This window comes from Myxine glutinosa, chromosome 1 (genome assembly GCF_964187855.1).
Source record: "Myxine glutinosa chromosome 1, kmMyxGlut1.1, whole genome shotgun sequence".
Taxonomy (NCBI): Eukaryota; Metazoa; Chordata; class Myxini; order Myxiniformes; family Myxinidae; genus Myxine; species Myxine glutinosa.
Window position 1 is genome coordinate 215,614,023 of NC_136261.1, and position 24,703 is coordinate 215,638,725.

The 24,703-nt window shown below is 46.7% G+C and overlaps 1 protein-coding gene and 1 long non-coding RNA gene across 2 annotated transcripts in view; one reads left to right on the forward strand and one right to left on the reverse strand.

The window, feature by feature from the left end:
* LOC137434906 (uncharacterized) overlaps nt 1-24,703 on the reverse strand; it is a 137,943-nt gene that overhangs the window by 55,211 nt on the left and 58,029 nt on the right. The gene's annotated exons all lie outside the window — the stretch shown is intronic.
* On the forward strand, nt 14,691-15,999 carry LOC137433841 (uncharacterized). The gene is made up of 2 exons (XR_013624343.1): nt 14,691-14,863; nt 15,429-15,999. It is a non-coding gene; the product is annotated as an uncharacterized LOC137433841 (long non-coding RNA).

The following is a 24,703-nucleotide window of genomic DNA, read 5'->3' on the forward strand; positions in this document are numbered from 1 at the left end:
CCCTCACTGCTTCGCTCTCCTCATGTCCCTCAATTTGGTCCTGGACCGACCCTGCTTCACTCTCCCCTACCGGACCCCAGCCGTCTTGATCCGCCATAGCGCGACTTGCAAAATTCGAGTTTCGTAAAACAAATCCAAATTTTTTTTTTTTCGTTATAATTTCGTCGAGCGCAGTACGCGCTCCGAATCGATTTTCCCTCCCAAAATTTGGGCCTAATAAATTTAGTCCCGGGTTCGAATTCCACTCCTCGACACCAATTGTTACAGACACGACTTTGATGTTAAGGTGGGCCGAGCGGAATGGCCGTCGTGTCCGCACAAATTACCCGACTATACTCGACGTTGACGAAGTCGCGCTACGCTGGCTCAATAAGAAAAAGAAGACACCCGGCTGGATTACAATAACACAATACGACACCAGGGGTTCAGTTCTCAAGACCTCCGGAGGAGGTTATATTAAGGCGGAAGGTTAGATTACAACTACAAGAGGGACAGCATAGAAAGACAAGCACTTAGACACAATCTTATATTATTCCCAACAGACGACAGATAAACGGGACAAAGCTGACTCACACGGGGATTGATGGAAAGGACAGGCGGGTAGCGATGGCTCCAGGTGCACCTGGGCTCAAAGGTCAGAATCGACTCGGTCCGGTCCAGAGATGCGGGGAGGTCGCAGCGCTCGGATGGCGTCTTGTCTGCTCAAGCTGGGGGCGCATCTGACTCAGCGCTCGCAGGTGGCTTTCCTTCTCCAAGCTGGGTGCGCATCTGACTCAGCGCTCGCAGGTGGCTTTCCTTCTCCAAGCTGGGTGCGCATCTGACGTCACATCCGGCGCGGGGCCGCGTATATCCGGCGGGGAGTGACACGCCCTCGGCTCGTTAGCTCCGCCTCGTGGAATCGGCACGTTGCTTCTCATTGGGTGCGTGCGGGGGGTTTACCAGGCTCCGCCCTTGACGAGGAGCTGACAAGGAGCCCCTTCGTGGTAACCCCGTGGAGCGCATGGTCTATGGCGCTAATCGAGCCGGTGTGAGGACGCATCCTCCCCCGCTCCGCCGCCATCTCCTCTGTTGTTGTTGTAATTGTTGGGGAAGAAGATGGAAGGAGGTATGGGAAAGGTCCTAAACTCACTACTGATGCCATATAATCACATTCTGGTGCAACGAAGAGTCATAATTAATGGAGACGAGGCCTTAACTGACATAGAATAAGAATAACTAGGAAGATGTCCGAAAGTTGTCTACGTGTGGTGCGGTGGACCTGGGCACGACATTTAATGGGGGAATAAGGGGCAGGTCGGCTCTACTGATTGTTATTTACATGCAATGGGACTAGGGAATGGGGGATCGGGGAAAGTTGGGGAGTATTGGAGAAAGTAGGGGAATATTTACAAGCGGATATGGAGGCCAAATTCCATATTCGCAACAATATATATATATACATACATAGTGTTGCGGATATGAGGATTGTATTTTTTTGATTGTGTTGTATTGTATAGTAAATGGTTGTGAATTATTGTTTTAGTCTGAGCCCTCTTGCTCCAGTGTGTATAAAGGTCACAGGGCGTTCCGGTAGTTAATTCCATAAAGCATACATTGAAGGACACTATAATACCCTTGTTCAGTAGTTTATTTCCTTATTCTGTGTATTAGGTTAAGGCTTTGTCTTCCATTAAAATGACACTCCATTGCACCAAGTGAAATAAGATAGATTCCCTTCATTCTTCATTCCCATTCCCAAAAACCTCCATTTCCCCTTTCGTCATGGCCAAGCCTCGATTGCCAATATTACATCCCCTCCAAAACCACCGTTGAACATGTGCTCGGGTCGGGGAAGAAAGGCGTGCCCGCCCGTCGTCATCAAGGGCGGAGCCAGAGGGTCGCGCGATCAACCAGGGCCGAGGTGAGCACACCAATGGGCGTGTCCTGAAGGCCGGCGGCTTGATCGCCGGAGGCGTTATAAAAGCGCGCGCGCAAGGTACTGCGGAAGAAGATCCAGATGAGCTTTGAAGAGAGAGAAGGTTCAAGGTCAATGACAAGCAGTTGCGCCAGAGACGGCAGACGCGTCCTGAGGTGAGCCAGAGAAGCAGCTTTGGCTCCACAAGCAGCGTTGACTCCACCAGGCAGCTTCAACCCGTACCCCGTGGGAACCAGATAGCGGTGGCATCGGTGGCCGTCGAGGTCCAGCCGACGTCCCGTGCGGGATCAATCCCGAACCATCTGCCCCAGCTGAACCTTCCCAATCCTCCTTCCAGCATTCATTCCTGCCATTCCATCCTTCTTGTGTACGTGAGTTTGTTCTGTTTGTTCTGTCCTGGGTATTTAATTAAGTTTGTATAAGCTAGTATTTTCACTGTGTCACCTGCTTTTTCCATGTTCCCTGTATATAACTTTGACTGCTCCTTTTGCTTGTGTGTGTAAATAATAAATCCCGTTACTCTTCTGTACGTCTTCTTCTTCCTCTTTACATTCGGTCGCTTTAGAGGTTTCCAAATTGAATATCTGTGGCACGATCCGGCCAACGTTCGGGAATCGGGTTTAGTCGGGGAAAACTGTTCGGCCGCGGTGCCTCCGCTCGGCAAACAACATCCTTATCCGCGGACCATAACAATTGGTGTCAGTTGTGGGATCGGACCCGAAGCGCGCGTAACGCGCTCAAAATTACGAGCTGCTGAAATTGTTTTAAAGACAAAACCCGAATTTTGAAATCGCGCCATGGCTGGTCAAGGCGATGGGATGTCGGTGGGAGAGATAGACGGGGTAGAATCGACCCAGGACCTCGGGGAAATGTATGTGGAGGAAAGAGAGGAGGAGAACATTGGCAATGTGGTTGAGGGGGTATCAGGTGCACAAAATGGCGCGCTCGCGCACGTGGTTGAAGGGTCCCAAAATAGCGGCGCCGCGGAGGGCGAGCCCGCGGTGGCGGCTGGGGACGCTGGGCAAACCGGGTTTGACATCAGATTATTCTTGACCCAACTGAATGCAAAAATGGATAGGATGGGGGGCGAATTGGAGGGCCAAATGGGGGTAATAAGGGACGAAAGGAGGGCTAACAGTGAGCGATTGGGAAACCAAATGGAAGCAATAACGAACGGAATGAGGGCCGATAGGGAGGAAATGGAGCAGAGGGACAGAGACCGCAGGTTGGGTGAAAGGGTCCCAGGGGTGCACGACGAGGTAACGCGGGTCGAGAAGCGCTGGTTGAGCGAAGTGGAGGAAAGCGCGGGTAAAATGACGGGGGTAGAAATCGCGACACGGGGTATGGAGCAGCCGGCGACCGCTGAGGTTGAAGAGGGGATGTTATTAAAGCTAGCGGTCGTCGAGGTGAACAAATAAATTATGGGTATAGTTGAAATTGGAGAGACCGGGGACTTAAAAGAGCAACAATCGGAGGAAGAAATGGATTATGCTCAAAGTCCGTGCTCACATCACGATGCTGTGCTTAATCCTTATAAAGATTTGCAGGTGTTGGTGCAGGGAGGAAGAAGAACCCCGAAGGTGAGACGGGCTGCATGTGGTGCCGGGAGATTTTGTAAAAGGGGGTTTGGCGCGAAGAGAATAGTCGCGCGATTGGGGTCAATATGGCACCCAGGCGTTGGTGAAGGGTCCGGTGTGAGTGGAAATAGCACGCGTGTGAAAAAGAAAGTGTGCGTCAAGGGGTGAGCGTGTTACGGAGCGCGAGTGTGATACCGAGTGCGAGCGAGAATGCACGTCGGGGTGTACGGAGTGTGACACAGGGAGTGAGAGCAATAAAAAGTGTGCGTCAAGGGGTGAGCGTGTTACGAAGCGCGAGTGTGATACCGAGTGCGAGCGAGAATGCACGTCGGGGTGTACGGAGTGTGACACGGAGAGTAAGGTGGTGGTGGAACGTGTGCGAGGAAGCACACCTGAGTTGGTGGTAGCGCGAGTGTGGGAGAGCCCATCTGAGCGCGTTAGTGGGTGGATGCAAGAGTGGACGCCCATGGTGAGTGGTACGGAGTACGTACCGAGGGAGAGTGCGCAAGACGGTGCGCGAGGTGTGTTAAGGGAGTGTGCGCAAGAGGTGTGGTGTGTAACAGGGAGTGCGTTGGTGGAATGTACGGACGGCGTTGGAACGCCGGGTTTGGTGAGGTTGAAAGGGGAAGCGTATGCGTGTGAGCATGCAGGTGAAGCATCGACGGTAACCGGGTTAGCGGTTAGAGCGACGGATAGCCGATGCGAGCACTCGGGGCGTGGTGTGCTTTGTTGGATGCCAGGCCCGGCGCGGATCGATACTGCGTCGCTTCTCTTCGAAGCGTCGGTGCCGATTCGGGCTTGGCCCCGCCCTGCACGGTCGAGTCCGGGCCTTGGCGGGCGAGGCGACCGGTCCGGTTCAAGGGCGAGTGGGACGAAGCGGAACGGTGCCCCCTCGCGGGGGGCGGGGTTCCGATCGGGCGAGCCTCGGTCATCGGGCCCGGGACCGCAAGGTACCGCGCCGAGATGGTGCGTGGAATCTCGGCCCGACCAAACCACCTCCCTTGAACCGAAAGCCGGACGGATTCAACCTGCAGGCGACCAAACCACCCGAATTCATTGCTCGGCTTTACAAAGCCGAGTTTAATGATGTCATGACGCACCGAGGCTAGGATATAGCGGACTGTGATGATGGTGATACTGATAGTGTTTTTGATCCGAAATTTAGAAAAGTGAATAGAATTGGCAGTAATTGGAAAATTTTTGATTTGTTGAATTTGGAGAGCAAAATTGGTAGGAGAAGATACCCGATGTGGTGGGATGGCAACTCTGCCATCTCTCACATGTGGGGGCAAAGGAGCACTAGTCTTATGGGGTTTATGGCAGTGAAAACTAGCCCGGGAGGGTTAGGATATAATGTGTAGGGACCTAGAAGCTGACCTTAGGTAACGTTAAGGTTAGGTAGTGACTGATACCTGTAGTGGGGACGCAGGTAGGTTAGAGTGGATGATAATGACGTGGTATGTGCTTAGTTTAAAGGGAAGACAGGGAGCACTAAGTTAGCAGGGCAACAGGTAGATTAGATGATGCCGTGTGTGAGGAACAGGTGTGATTGCACAGGTGTGCAACTAAACAGGTGTATGGAGCAGTGTATGAGTGAGAGATGGTGATAAGTATTGTGCTGACCAAATGGTCCAGGAAGGAAGGAGGGTGCAGGTGGCACCAGGTGTGATTGCACAGGTGTGCAACAACAGGTGTATGGAGAATGGTCGTGTGAAATACATGGAGTATGGAATATATGGAGTATTGGAATGGATGGTCGTGGAGTGAGTATGGTGGAAACTATGGAGTGGAGTGGATGGTGCGAAGGTGTGAGTGGGGGAAGGATGGACCCCCATCACGAATACCCGGGGAGGGTAGTGTAAGTGTTAGGTAGAGGGTATAGGTAAATTGTGGTTGGATATTGGCATCTGTGGTGCGGGTGAAAGCATGGTGTTTGGATGGGTGCATTAGTGTTGTGGAAATGGCTGGGCGTGTAGCCTGTTAGTGTGTGTAGTTGGTTTGGGCACTCCACCACTGTGAGGATGTTGGCCAGGTGAGGCCGCAGGTGGGCTCTGGGAGCCGGTAGAGTTGTTGTGGATGGGGCCCGAGGATCCGGAGGACGGACCCGGGTAGCCCAGTGCCAGAGGGCACCGAGGGGTGACAGAGCCAGGAGGGGCCTTCCCCAATTAGATAGGTTAGGGTGAGGAGCTAGGTAAGCTCGGGTGGCAACTGCAGTGGTGGAGGTGTGCAGGTGGGTAGACCTGCTGGGAGAGCTACACGACCCAGCCCGGAAATTGTGCAAGGGCACCGGGAGATGAATCGGGGGAGTGAGACCCCAAATTGAGAAGCACCACAGTTTGGTCAATGGGAATTGGTTTTTAGAACCCATAGCGTAAGATGGCCAATGGATTGGCAGGGAAAGACCCCGGGTAGTGTAAAGTGTGTTAATGTCATTTAGAAAGTAGTTAGGATGAAAATCTCCTCGCACCATCTGCATCCACTCACCTGAGGTGACGTAACTCCACACCATGCCATGTTTTATTATTTTTATGTGCAAATGTTTGGATTGTGAGACGCATCATGACGTGGGTGTGACATTGTGCTTGATGTTCCATCTCTGCCTCCTTATGAGGATTGATGATGAATTGGGTGATGGCAAATTTTGGCGAGACGGATTGTGGAGACGAATTTGGTATAGGGGAAATATGGGGAAGACGTGACATTAGCGACGAATTGGTAAATGTGTAAATTTTTGTAAATATGGGGTAAGGGCAAGGGTAGTGTAGGTGACGGGGGGGGGGGGGGGGGTGACGTACGGTAGGGACGAGCTTTCTAACTTCGCTCTCCGTACGCACTTCGCCTTGCATTGCCTTGTTTGATGTGTACCCTTGTGACCTTACCCCTCGCTCATCTGTCTCTCCCCTCCTTTGTCTCCCACATGAGGACCTGTGTGCCACTGGGCGCCGAGGGGAGCGTGCGTGAGTGAGTCCGCCATTGTGCGCCCGGAACTCCCAGAACCAGCTGTCTGCATCGATGCACCACATTATGGACCACATGTCTGTGGCCGAGCACCACTGATGGACCCCATGGGTTGGGGCATGGCCCCTCTGCTGGAGCCGGCCATGAAGGCCCAAAATCTTGCTGGCGGACCTTGGCCACAGGGCACCGATGCCCCACAGGTGAACCATACATAGTCGGCCCCTGTGGGCCATAAATAAATACAAATGGACACGTTGGGTGCAAGTTTTCTTACAAATAGGCCGCCAGCAAAGGAAGATGACAACAACTGGAAGAGAGCAAATAGCCAGCAGAGGGAGCCGAAGAGCAAGAGACCACCTGCAGGGTTAGGGGTTGTTGTTTTTATTTTTTATTATTGATGAACAATGATGACTGTGCACCGATTGGTGCATGAGGGTGTGTTGGTGCGTTTTGGGTGCTTTCATGGTGCATTGATGCAGAGCAGACTGTCTCCCCCCCCCCCCAGAAAGAACAATCACAGGTCCTGGGTTACGTTTTGTAAATAAAGTAGCGGCATTGTAAATAATGCTCCCCACCGTCAGTGTATAGTTTGAAGACCATTCCGCAATTCGGTTAGCTGTGGGCGTGAGTCTGTAGGTAGGGTGCAATGGAGCAGCGGGACATATTCATTTATGTTTTAAAACTGTCGCACTCAGGGTCAGGTTAAATGTAGAGGGAACTACACCTACGTGTCACACTAAATTAAAGTTATAGGCCCGGGACGTGCCTAAGAGGAGGAGGGTGCAGTGTTGCGGATATGAGGATTGTATATTTTTGATTGTGTTGTATTGTGTAGTAAATGGTTGTGAATTATTGTTTTAGTCTGAGCCCTCCTTGCTCCAGTGTGTATAAAGGTCAAAGGGCATTCCGGTAGTTAATTCCATAAAGCATACATTGAAGGACACTATAATACCCTTGTTCAGTAGTTTATTTCCTTATTCTGTGTATTAGGTTAAGGCTTTGTCTTCCATTAAAATGACACTCCATTGCACCAAGTGAAATAAGATAGATTCCCTTCATTCTTCATTCCCATTCCCAAAAACCTCCATTTCCCCTTTCGTCATGGCCAAGCCTCGATTGCCAATATTACATCCCCTCCAAAACCACCGTTGAACATGTGCTCGGGTCGGGGAAGAAAGGCGTGCCCGCCCGTCGTCATCAAGGGCGCAGCCAGAGGGTCACGCGACCAACCAGGGCCGAGGTGAGCACACCAATGGGCGTGTCCTGAAGGCCGGCGGCTTGATCGCCGGAGGCGTTATAAAAGCGCGCGCGCAAGGTACTGAGGAAGAAGATCCAGATGAGCTTTGAAGAGAGAGAAGGTTCAAGGTCAATGACAAGCAGTTGCGCCAGAGACGGCAGACGCGTCCTGAGGTGAGCCAGAGAAGCAGCTTTGGCTCCACAAGCAGCGTTGACTCCACCAGGCAGCTTCAACCCGTACCCCGTGGGAACCAGATAGCGGTGGCATCGGTGGCCGTCGAGGTCCAGCCGACGTCCCGTGCGGGATCAAGCCCGAACCATCTACCCCAGCTGAACCTTCCCAATCCTCCTTCCAGCATTCATTCCTGCCATTCCATCCTTCTTGTGTACGTGAGTTTGTTCTGTTTGTTCTGTCCTGGGTATTTAATTAAGTTTGTATAAGCTAGTATTTTCACTGTGTCACCTGCTTTTTCCATGTTCCCTGTATATAACTTTGACTGCTCCTTTTGCTTGTGTGTGTAAATAATAAATCCCGTTACTCTTCTGTATGTCTTCTTCTTCCTCTTTACATTCGGTCGCTTTAGAGGTTTCCAAATTGAATATCTGTGGTACGATCCGGCCAACGTTCGGGAATCGGGTTTAGTCGGGGAAAACTGTTCGGCCGCGGTGCCTCCGCTCGGCAAACAACACCCTTATCCGCGGACCGTAACAATATACACAGACTTGGCATTTAATATGGATTATTTTTTTTGTGGGGGTGAACTGACTTTTCAAGATGTCTTAGAACCAAAAGTTCATTGGAATTATGTTGAAATTATTCTAGATTTTGTTCATGTGACCTTTAGAAGAAACAAAAACCACATTTGACATTTCGAAACAAATAAATTGATCCTTGAAAGTGACGTAAACGGATATCAAACTCAATTCATGGACAGTACTGTGTTAAACTTCTGTACGTTTTCCAGAAATATCTCTTTATTTTGCACATTAGCCAAAAATTTTTTTTAACAAAAACGAAAGTTAAATTACGACTGGGATTTTACGGACAGTAAAATTACAGTTCAGTACTTCGTGTAGCCCCCACAAGCATTCAGGAGAGCACGTACATGTTGAGGCATGCTGTTCACGAGATTTGCCGGGGTTTGGACAGGAATCGCTTGCCATGCAGTGACAATAGCCTGCTGCAATTCACACACAGAGGTCGGCTGCTGGTCCAAATGGTCGATTTGACGCGTTAATTCTCCCCACAAGTTCTCTATCGGATTCATATCCGGGGACATGGCAGGTCACTCCATATGCTCCACACCACGGTCAGCAGGAAAGTGTTGGATCATGCGAGCACGATGAGGCCGTGCATTGTCATCTTGGAAGACAAAGTTTCCTCGAAAGGCTGCACGAGCAAATGGAAGCAATGTTTCTTCCAGAATGGCCCTGTACTTGAACTGGTCCTGGTTTCCATTCAGAACAACCAGGTCAGTTTTGCCCCCTGCATGAAAATCAGCCCAAACAGTCACCCCACCACCTCCAGCTTGGATTCTTGGCACTATACAATCTTTGTTGTAGGCTTCATGCACTTGTCTGCGCACTCGGACGCGGCCATCTTGATGATGGACCAGAAATATAGACTCGTCACTGAAGATCACGTGATTCCAGTGTCCTGGCTGCCATTGACGGTGCTCTCTGGCCCACTGCAATCGGCGCTGGCGGTGTTGTCTGGTCAGGCGTGGCTTTCTCAGGGGACGCCTGGCACGATAGCCTGCTTGAACCAGTCGTTGGTTGACTAGCCTTCTGGATACAGGCCCATTTGTCAGTTGCTGCCATCAGCCCTAAGCCGATTAGCTGACTTGGTACGGCCATTGCGGACTAACCGGGGCAGCTGGCGATCATCCCTCCTTGTGGTTCTGCGGGGACATCCTGGCCTCGGTATTGGAGTAGGGACACCCCTCTGAGCATTTCGTTTCAGGATCTTTGACACCTGACCTTGAGTGATGCCATACTGCCGAGCAATAGCACGCTGTTTCATGCCATAATTTCGTAAAGCCACCACTCCATGACAAACAGCATTGTCGAGTTGACGGACCATCTCCAGAGGAAGCGGCAATAACTTTTGGAGACGTGCAGCAGTTGTTTTCCACTAATACAGAATGCAACAACCCTTGTATACCCGACTGTGAAGCCAATCATCAAATGCACCTGTCCGTGCATTTTGCCACGGCACCTGTGATATAATCCTGTTGTTGACTTCTTGCTGCGACAGACAATCAGTGACATGGTTCTTTTAACAAATAAATCACCAAAGTGTAAAAGAAACTCACCAGATTGATATACTGAGTTAAGAAAGTAAACCCGTCAAGAAAAAAAAATATTCCATTTTAAATGCCAAGTCTGTATGTGTGTGTATGTATGTATATATATATATATATATATATATATATATATATATATATATATATATATATATATATATATATATATATATATATATATATATATATATATATATATATTACAGACCTTCAATCAAAGCTCAATAATCCATTTGTTATTGCTTCCTTTGTATATATTTTAATGGTTGGATTACCAAAAAAAACATTGCAATTGTGTTGCATTGCAATTGTTGCAAACATTGCATTGCAATTCTTCCAGAAATCAAACCCAGAGCTTGTTAGTTTGGTTGAGGCAGACATGCAACTAACAAGGGATCCTGCTGCATAAAGTAGATCGGAATAGCAAAAATAAAAAGTTGGAGTCTAACAAGAAACCTTAATACTGTCAATAAAGAAATGAAGTACAGGTTGAATTGCTTTTCCTTCAACAGTAATGTCCTTGTCCACCTTTAACCCCCTGGCTGTCACATTAAGGAAGAAAACGGGAAGTTTAAAAATGAGCACGAGGAAAGAAAAAGAAAAAAGGGGAACCATTGAGATAAGGCACAACTCATCTGATGAATCTCTATTTTCCCAAATAATGAAATCTCCATTCTTGTATACAAGGCAAGTTAAGAAAAAAGCAGTTCTTATATCAAAACCTTATGCAGACTTGTCAATGTCAGACTGAAGGAACAGTAATGACTGTCCTGCCAAACCCTACCTAAAAAGATAAATTGGAGCAAGAACAAGCCATTTTAACTCATCTATAGATTTAAGTGGCAGAATTTTTTCGTCCACCCGTCTGTCATGCTTTTGTCACTGGGATGCCATTACACTATTACATCGTGTTAAGCGAGGCCCCCATGGACATGCACGTAATCCCAGGGTCGAGCACTCAACCCGTCCCGTCTCTTTGCTGACGGTAGTTGAAAACCATAACCCATATATCTGACTCTATCTGACGTCTGCAGACTGAATGCCAGACACTAGGCATCGGGATGACTGGTTTAGTAAGATGGCGTGACGTCTGGGGTGTCATTACGATGTTACGTCTAGCACTAGGCTATCCTTTTATGGCAGAGTATTATTCATGACTCAATGAGAATTGCACTTTGCAACTTGGAAAAAAAAAAACGACATAATTTCTGATCCCAAGAAACAGAAAACAAATTAATAATATCGTTTTTTGGTGAATAAGTGTGCGTATTACTAAAATTAACGCCGGGTTGTGGCATCACTGGGCCCCGCCATGATCCTTAAGCATCATAGAGAAGATCATTCATAATTGACAAACAAGATAGTCACTTACAATGAAAAGTTTTAAAGAGATCTGGCAGGTGCCAATAGTATCCAAGTTGTTTTCAGTTATCGACTTTTAAATACAAAATCTAGGCTCATGGAAGGGCGAGATCAAAGAGGTCAAGCAATGCACTGATAGTGGTGCCTGTCACATCTGGACAAAATAAGTCATGTTGCTCAAAATAAGCCATGTTGCTCAAAATAAGCCATGTTGCTCAAAATAAGCCATGTTGCTCAAAAAAGCCACGTTGCTCAAAATAAGCCACGTTGCTCAAAATCAGCCACGTTGCCCAAAATAAGCCACGCTGCCCAAAATAAGCCACGCTGCCCAAAATAAGCCACGCTGCCCAAAATAAGCCACGCTGCCCAAAATAAGCCACGCTGCCCAAAATAAGCCACGCTGCTCAAAATAAGCCACGCTGCTCAAAATAAGCCACGCTGCTCAAAATAAGCCACGCTGCTCAAAATAAGCCACGTTGCTCAAAATAAGCCACGTTGCTCAAAATCAGCCACGTTGCTCAAAATCAGCCACGTTGCTCAAAATCAGCCACGTTGCTCAAAATCAGCCACGCTGCCCAAAATAAGCCACGCTGCCCAAAATAAGCCACGCTGCCCAAAATAAACCACGCTGCCCAAAATAAGCCACGCTGCTCAAAATAAGCCACGTTGCTCAAAATAAGCCACGTTGCTCAAAATAAGCCACGTTGCTCAAAATAAGCCACGTTGCTCAAAATAAGCCACGTTGCTCAAAATAAGCCACGTTGCTCAAAATAAGCCACGTTGCTCAAAATAAGCCATGTTGCTCAAAAAAAGCCCACAGAATCTTGTTTCTCACAGTCTAAGAGTCCTTCAGGTGCTTTTTTGCAAACTCCAAGCGGGCTTTTATGTGTCTTACACTGAGGAGAGGCTTCCGTCTGGCCACTCTGCCATAAAGCCCAGATCGGTGGAGTGTTGCAGTGATGGTTGTCCTTCTGGAAGTTTCTCCCATCTCCACACAGGATCTCCGGAGCTCAGCCAGAGTGACCATCGGGTTCTTGGTCACCTCTCTTAACAAGGCCCTTCTCCCCAGATTGCTCAGTTTGGCCGGGCGGCCAGCTCAAGGAAACGTCCTGGTTGTTCCAAACGTCTTCCATTTAAGAATTATGGAGGCCACTGTGCTCTTGGGAACCTTCAATGCAGCAGAAATTCTTTTGTAGGCTTCCCCAGATCTGTGCCTCGACACAATCCTGTCTCTGAGCTCTGCAGGCAGTTCCTTCGACCTCATGGCTTGGTTTTTGCTCTGATATGCATTGTCAGCTGTGAGACCTTATATAGACAGGTGTGTGCCTTTCCAAATCATGTCCAATCAATTGAATTTACCACAGGTGGACTCCAATCAAGGTGTAGAAACATCTCAAAGATGATCAAGCGAAATGGGAGGCACCTGAGCTAAATTTCAAGTGTCATAGCAAAGGGTCTGAATACTTACGTCAATGTGATATTTCAGTTTTTTTTTTTAAATAAATTTGCAAAGCTTTCTAAAATCCTGTTTTCTCTTTGTCATTATGGGGTATTGAGTGTAGATTGATGAGGGAAAAAATGAATTTAAACGATTTCAGCATAAGGCTGCAACATAACAAAATGTGAAAAAAGTGAAGGGGTCTGAATACTTTCTGAATGCACTGTACACCTCAACATGCAACCCCATTGACGGCAATGGCGGGGAAAACCCGCTCGGGGGAGAAAAACCATTGGGGAGGGAGGCAAATGAATGCGCTACAACCTTCATTGTGTAACTCTTCGTCATCCTGTCAAGTTTGTTTGAGATTGGATAAGTAACGACGGGATGTATTGGCGTCAAAAATTAATCAGACAAACACCAAATGGCGTATATTATTATGATTTAGGCCAACGGTCGTGGCTTGTAGCTCGTAGTTTTGTTCCACTAATCAAGGGGCTAAGTAGAATCAGTACTACACTGCAGCTCATAATGAATCCATTTTGAAGCCAAAAGTTCTCCATTACGAGTCCTGCACTTATTGAGTATTTCCATCACAAAGATCTTTAATGTCCTCGCGCTCGCCCATGCTATTTGAATAGGAGCCAGTCCAAACGCTCGGCACATGACACCTCACTGGCCCAATGGAATGAGCAAACAGCATCAGCGATTTATGCAAATCACCAACCGTCCAATATGGCAGCCTCCATGTGCAGGAGTGGTGACTGAGTTTTCTCTTGCAGTTTTCTCAACGAAATGGAGGGAAAAGGGCGTCCTGATTGTATTAATTCATCAGCAATGTGTTCGTGGAGAGGTAACAAAGCCTTTTTCGGAGGCTCGGTGGGAGAAATTCCGGAAATGGTTGACTCTGGATGGCCATGAACGATCATTGGCTGAGAAAGCTCAACAGCAACAATATCTTGACTTGCCTCATTATCAAGTTCATCTCGTGGGTTTTCACTATACGTGTTATCGGCGGTTCATCGATGCCAAACGGATGCGAGGGGGGCGAGAAATGCCTCAACCAGAATGCACCACGTCAGCCCATCATCCCGAATGTTGTGGAGGGTGATGACACTACTGATGATGTTATGTATGAACCCTCACCTAAGAAGCTTCGTTCAGCATCAACCATATCGGAGCATATCCCCACATCCTGACGTCATGTCCTTCCTGCTGTCTGCATCATTTGCAACTGTGTTGATTGATATGACAGTGCAGGGGAAACAGATAAAGGATTGTTTGTGTCAAGCTGAAACTAAGACAGCAACTCCATGTTTACATTGCCTGCCTCTTTTGAGTTGGTTATATTTTCAATACTTAAGTCGGAATGAACGAGGGTAGAGGCACAGGTTTCTACTGAGTTGAAATCCAAATCCAGTGGTAGCACATCGGTCATTTCTTTTCATATAATCTGTGCCATGGATTGTAAAACTAGAGGGATGCAGGATGCATTTAACCTTATGCAGACTTATTAGGTAGTAGGTTGTAGACAGCAACCGCCCAGGGTAGTACTACCGTTCAGACTTAGGAGCGTTAAAGTGGTGCCCGGAACCATCTTACACTCTCGGTGTCAGGATTGCTGGTCTTACTTTCTGTCTCACTCAAACTATAGTTACCGGGCCAGCTTCAATCTCTTTCTTACAAAACAAACATAAAACACTTTTCATCATACACTATTCATCTCTTTTATTTAAGGCCTGGCCTCGATGAGGGCTATATATGAAATCATGACTGGAGTCCATGACTGGAGCCTTCAACATTAAAAAAAAAAAAAAAAAAAAAAACGGAATTTTTTTATCACCTGCAGTTACATTTATTGTGGTTGGATCTTAACCTTACGTATTTGCTCTTTTCAGGTCAATCATTCAAAGCTGCTCGATTGAAAAAGGACATGACGGGAAAGAGTATCTTGCTACATATTATATTCAAGATCGGGATCGTGTGGCCGTCGAGGCAAAATGTGGCGAACGAGGCACCATACCTGCCGTAAAGCCTACACGAGATCTCTGAGCAAACCAAACAAAGGAAGGTTAGTATGTCCTCACTTTTTCTCTCTGACTGCTACCTGACGCATGCTTACAGAAACTAATTTATAGAGGTCCTTTGCCAATTATGGCTTTGAGTAGAAATACATTGTATGTTGTATTCTGGTGTTTCAGTGCACAAAAGCCAAGACTGTATGCATTGTCATAGAGCTTATTCTGCTCAGAAGTCGACTGATCGTGGGGTAGGAGATATTGAGGATGACCAAGTTGCTGCAATTGTTCGTGCACCTGGTGAAGGAAACTGAAGGAATAGATGCTTCAGATTAGCAGTGAGGCCTTAGTGTGGATGCCATTTTAAGGCTTTTTTCATGTACTGTTGAGAGCTTAACCATTCCAGGCAAGCATGCCACAATGTATCTCACATAACTAATGTGGTAACAGTGTGGACTACTTATTTAAAAAATACAATTGGCAATACCATTTTGATTCTTATAAGCCATGGGTGCTTACAAGCAAGCTCAAGTATGACCATAGGTCCATGACTCCATTTGTGTGGTTAGCTGTTCCATGATTTGTTGCTGTTTACTCACAAATATTGTTTTCCCACAGCATGGAGCTACTCGATAGGCGGCTGCAAGGTGACTACCCACAGTTCCGATTTCACAGATCTTTCCGCCACAATAAATGCAAAATCTTTATTCTGTGAAACCTTGGATCCTGGCAACATCATAGAACAGATACCCGACTCTTTGACTGAAACGGAAATATAAGCAGACGAACTGGACAGCGCAGGTATGGAAGGTGAGAGTGACACTGATGTGCGCCCATTTCCTCTGCATCAAGTGTACACTCGGACTCTGTACAGTGCTGGCATCATTGTCCAGCATGCCATTCCAGACATGCATGATGTGAGTGGCCCATGGCCCTCATATAGAAAAGTCAATATTTCATGTACAGATATGTGCAAATGCATAGGGTGTGACAATGTCAAAAACGCTGGAACCGAGCCTGCATTTCATTCTGATGATGATGATGATAGTAACACTGAGACCTGATTCAAAGAAGTAGTCGAGATGAAAATCTGGGATAGGTAACATGGCCACATTCATGCGATTTGATGTACTTTTCATATTCGAGTAATCTTTCATTTTACAACTTTCATTAAATTCGATACATGATCTATATTATTCTTGTGTATGTTTATGCCTTTTAACTGCAGAATTGTTCATCAAATTTTTGGCTGCAGCTCTGTGAAGGCAACCCACTCCCTCGACATTCATCGACAGTCCCAATGACTATTCACCTGAAGGTTGAGTGATGTCTGAACCGGCAGTGACTGTGGCCTAAACTTGGTCTCCGACCCCCCAAAATGACCCTTTTTGGGTGCATATGGGGTAGGTATGTTTGGAGGCATCCTGAGAAAATATTGCAGGGATTTGTGAGAACTTTTATCAAAAGGTACACAGGGTCGGTCAATGCCTACCGGAAGGTGCGTATAAAAAGTAGCCCCCCAATCAGTGGAACGAAACTCACTTTCCAGGCGCATTCCCGGCCACGGCTGATTGTCTAATTAGATTCCACCTGCAGCACAGCTCGAAGCAACATCGGTTTTTGGCAGATGCTCTGATCCGCTCCTGTTGCCTCTCTCCACTCAAAGATTGATGAGTGTGATGGAGGAAAATTAAATTCGATCAAACTCATTTAAAAGTATAATTAAAAAAAAAAAACTGACAGCTTTCATGTTCGCAATATCATCCTTTATAAATTTCAGCTATAATTAACATTCTCAGTTTGAATGATAGTGTGAACAGGCCTAACATACAACAGTACCGTTTATAGAGGATTAACAAATGTGCCAATGTGTTATGCCTACAGGTCCAACAGGTCAGAAACTAGTTAACGTCATCAGAATTTCTCCTTTCCGATGGCTGTGACCATCCAAACAAGGTAGACTCAGGCTAGTTCAACAAAGACAGCAGGGAGACAGGCAAGGCCCAAGAAGTCGCACCTAATTTTTTTTATCACACGAACAGATATAAACGGCATCATATACCTAGATTTCTGACTAATTCCTGGATCAATGACCTTACTTCACACAGACTGGCTATATATATATATAAATATATATATATATATATATATATATATATATATATATATATATATATATATATATATACAAAGACAGGGTGTTTCAAAAAGATTGATACAACTTTGACTTCCTGCCATTTCTTTTTTTTTTTGACCAAGACCATTTTCCTTTTCAGGGTTTGGTGGTGCCTCTGTGGTATGAGACTAAATCATATGTAGACACCCGCCGGAGGTTCTGCCAGGAATACGACCTCAGAACATGTGATGGACCCACAATTTGTGCCATTCAACGTATTGTGAAACATTTTGAGCACAAGGGTACAGCTCACAACCAGAGCAAGGGCAACAGTGCCAGGCCAGCATCAGTAACCAAGAGCCAAGCCAACATCGACGCCGTGCGGGATTCTGCAGTGGAGAGTCCCAAGAAGTCCCATTGCCGGCACTCCCAGGAGCTGGGCATCAAACCAACATCAGTCTGGCGTATCCTCACTAAGGAACTGAAGCTTTTCCCATACATCATCTCTATTAGGCATAAACTGAGTCAAGATGACATGAGAAGGAGATTTGATATGTGCAATTGGCTCAGTGACAGAATGGAGCAGTACCCAAACTGGATCAACCTAATGTGGTTCAGTGATGAAGCCCATTTCCACTTGAACGGTGCCATCAACAACCACAACAACATTTTCTAAGTTGGACAGAACTTTGGAGTCAGGAACAATGCCTGTCTGAACCGTGGAGTGGAACACATTGAGAACGTCAATTACAAGGATTTTGCGTAAATGCCAATTTCAGACCTTGGGCTCTCACTAACTCTAGCAGTGACTTACTGCAATAACAATCAGTGATAGAAAATACCATGTAATAAGCTTCCAAGAAATGTTTGGTTAATGTTCCTGGGGTTTATGTTTCTTTGTAAATAAACGTTTAAAGTTGCATCACTCCTTTTGAAACACCCTGTATATTTTGAAACACGGTATTAACCGAGGGCAATCACGCGACAATATACAGACTTGGCATTTAATATGGAATATTTTTTTTGTGGGGGTGAACTTACTTTTCAAGATGTCTTAGAACCAAAAGTTCATTGGAATTATGTTGAAATTATTCCAGATTTTGTTAATGTGACCTTTAAAAGAAACAAAAACCACATTTGGCATTTCGAAACAAATAAATTGATCCTTGAAAGTGATGTAAACTGATATCGAACTCAATTCATGGACAGTACTGTGTTAAACTTCTGTACGTTTTCCAGAAGTATCTCTTTATTTTGCACATTAGGCAAAAAATTTTTTAACAAAAACAAAAGTTAAATTACGACTGGGATTACGGACAGTACAATTACAGTTCAGTACTTCGTGTAACCCCCACGAGCATTCAGGAGAGCACGTACATGTTGAGGCATGCTGTTCACGAGATTTGCCAAGGTTTGGACAGTAATCGCTTGCCATGCAGTGATAATAGCCTGCTGCAATTCACGCACAGAGGTCGGCTGCTGGTCCAGGTGGTCGATTTGACGCGTTAATTCTGCCCACAAGTTCTCTATCGGATTCATATCCGGGGACATGGCAGGCCACTCCATATGCTCGACACCACGGTCAGCAAGAAAGTGTTGGATCATGCGACCACGATGAGCCCGTGCATTGTCATCTTGGAAGACAAAGTTTCCTCGAAAGACTGCATGAGCAAATGGAAGCAATGTTTCTTCCAGAATGGCCCTGTACTTGAACTGGTTCAGGTTTCTATTCAGAACAACCAGGTCAGTTTTGCCCCCTGCATGAAAAGCAGCCCAAACGGTCACCCCACCACCTCCAGCTTGGACTCTTGGCACTATACAATCTTTGTTGTAGGCTTCATGCACTTGTCTGCGCACTCGGACGCAGACATCTTGACGATAGACCAGAAATATAGACTCGTCACTGAAGATCACGTGATTCCAGTGTCCTGGCTGCCACTGACGGTGCTCTCTGGCCCACTGCAATGGCGGTGTTGTCTGGTCAGGCGTGGCTTTCTCAGGGGACGCCTGGCACGATAGCCTGCTTGAACCAGTCGTTGGTTGACTAGCCTTCTGGATACAGGCACATTTGTCAGTCGCTGCCACTCAGCCCTAAGCCGATTAGCTGACTTGGTACGGCCATTGCAGACTAACCGGTGCAGCTGGCGATCATCCCTCCTTGTGGTTCTGCGGGGGCGTCCTGGCCTCGGTATTGGAGTAGGGACACCCCTCTGAGCATTTCGTTTCAGGATCTTTGACACCTGACCTTGAGTGATGCCATACTGCCGAGCAATAGCACGCTGTTTCATGCCGTAATTTTGTAAAGCCACCACTCCATGACAAACAGCATTGTCGAGTTGACGGACCATCTCCAGAGGAAGCGGCAATAACTTTTGGAGACGTGCAGCAGTTGTTTTCCACTAATACAGAACGCAACAACCCTTGTATACCCGACTGTGAAGCCAATCATCAAATGCACCTGTCCATACATTTTGCCACGCCACCTGTGATATAATCCTGTTGTTGACTTCTTGCTGCGACAGACAATCAGTGACATGGTTCTTTTAACAAATAAATCACCAAAGTGTAAAAGAAACTCACCAGATTGATATACTGAGTTAAGAAAGCAAACCCAAGTCAAGAAAAAAAAAAATTCCATATTAAATGCCAAGTCTGTGAGTAGTGTAATAATGTTGCTTCTGGGACACCTCCGTTTAACATGGGAAATCCCTATCTAATGTCATTTACCCCCTTGTCTTTTTCAAAAATCATAAACACCTCTATTTCTCCCACCCTCATCTTTATGAACCTTTTGTCTGTAGTACCTATCCTTAATGTTGTTCATTAGACCACTCAAACACTACAAATATTTGTTTTCTCTTATAGACCTATCATCTTATTGACTCTGCGCATGCGCAAGATTGGAGGTCTCGTCTCTTCAAAGCTGTCCATGCACGCTCGCTTTCGAAGTTAAGTAACTTTTCACAATTGTGTTTTTGTCGAAACTGGTCTTGTATGTACCTATTGGGGTGTCTTTAATAGTATTCTTGGCGTTGGTTTTTTGTACCTGTGTACAGAATCGTCGGTCTTTCACATCGTGTATTCTGAGGCCTAAGTGTAGTACTAGGCTACTGTGTCCAACCTTGGCTTTAGGCTTTGTTTTTGTCTCAGCGGTTCTCCGATCACGCTGAAAATTTTTTCCGATCTCTGTTTTCACGGTCTTTTCATCCCATACTTCCTTGTTTTAAAATCTCAAAAAAAACAAAAAAAAACCCAAAAACATTTCCTTCCGTTTTTATTCGTTTATTCGTTCTTAGTTGTTCGTTCGTTCATTCTTCGACCACGCTGTTTGTGATCACGTTGTTAAAAAATGTCTCATCTGAACCCTGAAGACCTATATTCTGTCATATTCTATAACACCTTTTCTTCTTCTTCTATAAAAGGATGCTTTCGACTTGCTCACCAAATCCATTCATTCCAAAAAAAAATTCCATCTCTTATAGTGCATCTTTCATTCATTCCCTAAACTCTCCAGCACTCCATCCTCCCTCCAGCGTCCTCAAACGTATTTTTGACTCGAATGTCTCAAGAAACTCATTTTGCAATAAATGTTCGTTTCCCATTAATCGTACATTTTCCAAAATCCCATCACCCCAAAATCCCATTTCCCATCACCCCTCCCCTCTAAATCTACCCCCTTGCCCATCCCCTCCAAATCATCCCCATCACCCATCTCTTTCAAATCTTCCCCCTTGCCCCTCCCCTCCAAATCTTCCCAATCACCCATTCCTTTCAAATCTCCCCCCACACCCCTCCCCTCCGAGACTCTCCCTCACTCCTCCCCTCCTAGACTCCCCTCTCACCCCTCCCCCTCAAAGCGTCCTCCCCGCTTCTTCCCCCTTCCAACTTTCACTTTCATCTCCCTCAACCTTCTGCCTCGCTCTTCCCCCTCGTCAAATAACACCTCACTGCGCCTCTCCCAATCACCATCAAACCTTTTGTCTGCCCCATCCTTCCCTTTCTCCAAGCTATTCTGTAATCTCTGACACACCTTCAACAGCTCTCCCTACCTCTTCCTCCTCTTCCACATCTTACCCTACCGCTCCCCCCCCCCTGTTCTGTATCCGATGCTCCCCCTTCCTCTTCCTTAACAGTATGGACCTCAAACATCCGGGGCCTTCGCTCAAACATGTCTGATCTCTCCATACAGGTTGCTTCTGACAAACCAGACGTGATCTGCTTAACAGAAACTTTCCTCCTTCACGATGTCTCTGATTCCTTGGTATCTCTCCCAGGTTACTCCCTACTCCGGTATGATAGACCTGAGCCTCGTCCTGGAGGTGGGGTTGCTATCTTTATAAAAAACTCTCTTCCTCACTCGCCCTGCACTGCCCTCTCTCCACCTCACCCCCAGGAATACCTTTGGCTACGGCTTCCCCTTCGCTCCCACCTTTTGTTCATATGTGTGTTGTACCGTCCACCAAACAGTGATGACTCCATCTACATCTCGCTGTCTGAGAATATGGACCAACTTCTATCTACCCATCCCAACTCTCTCTTCCTCATATGTGGTGATTTCAACTGTCACCATGCCAGTTGGCTGGGTGTGGGTACCTCTCTCACCAGCCATGGCTCTTCAGCAAAGGACTTCTGTGACTCACTGGGACTGACACAAACTGTAAATTTCCCGACCCGGATTTCAGTCAACGGAGCATCTTCTCTTCTGGACTTGGTTATGACTAACTTCCCTGAAAATGTCTGCTGCTCTTCTTCTGCTCCAATCGGTTCTTCTGATCATGTGCTTGTTAAAGTGGACATCTCTCTGACCATTCTCAGAGAGCCTCCTCAGCGTCGACGAGTCTGGCATTTCACTCAGGCCAACTGGCACGGTCTTCAAGCAGCCATCAATCATCTGGACTGGTCTCCCATCTCTACTGCCTCTGACATAAATTCTTCCTGGGAATTCTTCCAAAGCAAACTGCTCTCTCTCATGCACAGATTTATCCCATCTCGTCTTCTGTTGTCATACCCTTCCTCCCGTCCATGGTACACGGAATCTTGTGGCGAGGCTATTGCCCAGAAACAACTTGCTTTCGTCTCCTGGAAAGCAAATCCAACGGAAGGAAATCTCATTTCCTTTCACAAAGCCCGAAACAAGTGTGTGTCCACGCTCAGGAGAGCCAGGAAACAATATCTCTCCGTTCTCAGGACCGAACTCTCTTATCTGTCTCCCTCTTCCAAATCCTGGTGGCGTCTGGTCAAATCTGTTTCTGGTGTTTGTTCCCCCTCCATCCCCTCCCTCACCTCAAATGGCCACACGGCTGACTCCGCACGCGAAAAAGCTGAATGCCTCAACTCTGTGTTTGCTTCTAAATCTTGTGTCCCAAACCCATCCCTCTCTGTACCCACCATACCCAGTCGTACCCTGCTGCTCCTGGACTCCGTGTCCTTTCCTCCTGACAAGGTGGAAAAGTTTCTGTCAACCCTCGACTCTGATTCTGCAACTGGACCCGACGGCATCAGCCCACGGGTCCTAAAATCCTGTTCTTCCGCTCTTTCACTCCCTCTCTCTGTTCTCTTCACCCTCTCTTTTGCTCAAGGTCATCTTCCATCTGCTTGGAAATCTGCCAACATCACCGCTTTGCACAAAAAAGGTGCAAAAACAGATCCCAGCAACTACAGACCAATCAGCCTTCTCCCAATTATCAGCAAAGTCATGGAATCCATCATTGCTTCAGATATGAAATCTTTCCTCTTCTCCAATGGCTTGATCTCTGATCATCAATTTGGTTTCAGACCTGGACACTCTACTCTGGACATGCTGCTTCTGCTTTCTCAACAATGGATGGAGGTCCTCAATGCCAAACAGGAAATTAGAGCAGTCTCCCTTGACATATCACGTGCCTTTGATACGGTCTGGCACCCCGCTCTGCTCACCAAACTCTCCTCTTTTGGTATCCATGGAAATCTCCACGCATGGCTGGCGGACTTCCTCTCTAGTCGTAGTCAACGTGTGGCCCTGAATGGGTTTCTCTCATCTCCTCTTCCTGTTCAGGCTGGAGTTCCACAAGGCAGTGTTCTAGGCCCTGTCCTTTTTCTGGTCTTCATCAATGATCTCTCTGACTCTCTTGAAAATCCTCTGTATCTCTTTGCTGATGACTCTACTCTCTGTCGCTCCATTCTTCATCCCTCAGATCGGCAGTCTGCTGCCTCCTCACTCTCTGCAGACCTGGACAAAATCACAGACTGGGCAAACAAGTGGAACATGTCTTTCAATCCTGACAAATCTCACACTCTTACGATGTCTCTCCGAAAAGACCGACTGGACAACCCTCCCATCCACTTTCTGAATAATCCTCTCCAAGAAGTTCTGTCACTCAAGCTTTTGGGTCTCACTATCTGCCATGATCTTTCCTGGGAAAACCACATTTCAAATCTGGCCTCCAAAGCCAGTCGCCGACTGGGCATCCTCCGTCGTGCGAAGTCCTTCCTTGGCACACCTGAGCTCCTCACCACATACAAGGCTTTCATCCGCAGCTCAATGGAATACTGCTCTCCCCTCTGGGCTGGTGCTCCTGCCTCACACCTAGCTCGTCTTCACGCTGTTGAAACCAAAGCATTCAGAATCATTGGAATCTCCCGCGATGAAGCTAATTCCAAGGGCCTCTCACTCACTCACCGCAGGCAGGTTGGTGGTCTTTCCATCTTCTACCGACTCCTCTCTGGCCTTGCCCCCCCAGCTCTCTCTGGGCTCTGTCCCGCAAATATTCCTACAGGTCGCACAAGATCTGCCTGCAACCCTCTTATGGTCAAACTGCCAAAATCAAGACTCTCTGCTCACCTTCACTCCTTCATTCCTCTTTTCTCCCGCCTCTGGAACAAACTCCCTCACTCTCTTCAATCCCACTCCACCCTCCAGGTCTTTAAAACAGCTGTTCACCACCATCTCTTATCTTCCCCCATCCAAAACCTTGATCTTTTCTACCCCCGCTAATTTCACCCCAATTCCACTTTTTTGAAATACCAACTTCTGTCCTGGAAGTCATTGGTGTCCTTGTGTTTTATACTTCTCCCTCCACCCCCCCCCCCCCTTCCCATGCCTCCTCCCCCCCCCCCCCCCCCCTTCCCATGCCTCCTCCCCCCAAGCCCTCTCCCTTCCACACATCTCCCTGCTCTCAAATGTTGTGTTTGTGTGCTTCACCTTCTCTCCCCTTCTTGTTTTCCGCTCCCGCTTTTTATATATTTTGTTTGTCTGGTTGATTTGTTTGTGAAGTAAATGTTAGCTCTTTCACGAGCCTCGATTCAGTATACAAAAAAAAAAAAAAAAAAAAAAAAAAAAAATCCTTCTTCTACATATCATCTGGCAGATTAATCTTTGACCCACTCAAACATTGACCCATTCACTTCCATATTAATTCTTTCCCTCCCTCATTGCCCCTAAACACCTATATTTCTCTCACCCTGTTCTTTACGAACCTTCTAACCTTTTGACATGTTATCCTTATTCATTAGACCACTTAAACACCTGTGATCCTTCTGACCTCATGGACCTTTTAACCTTTTACTCTTAATATCATCTGGTGAATATAACCCACTCAAACATCGACCCGACAAATATTTGTTTATGCGTGGGAAATAATTTAATTCTCCTACAACTCTCCTCACCGTCTAATATATTAACAAAAAAGATGTTTGAGTTTGGTTCTTTCTCAAGATATTTTAACTGAGCTAAGATAAAATGGTAAACCTCCCTCAATGTTCTTGTTTGAGCGCCTCCAGTGCCACATACCATTTTTAA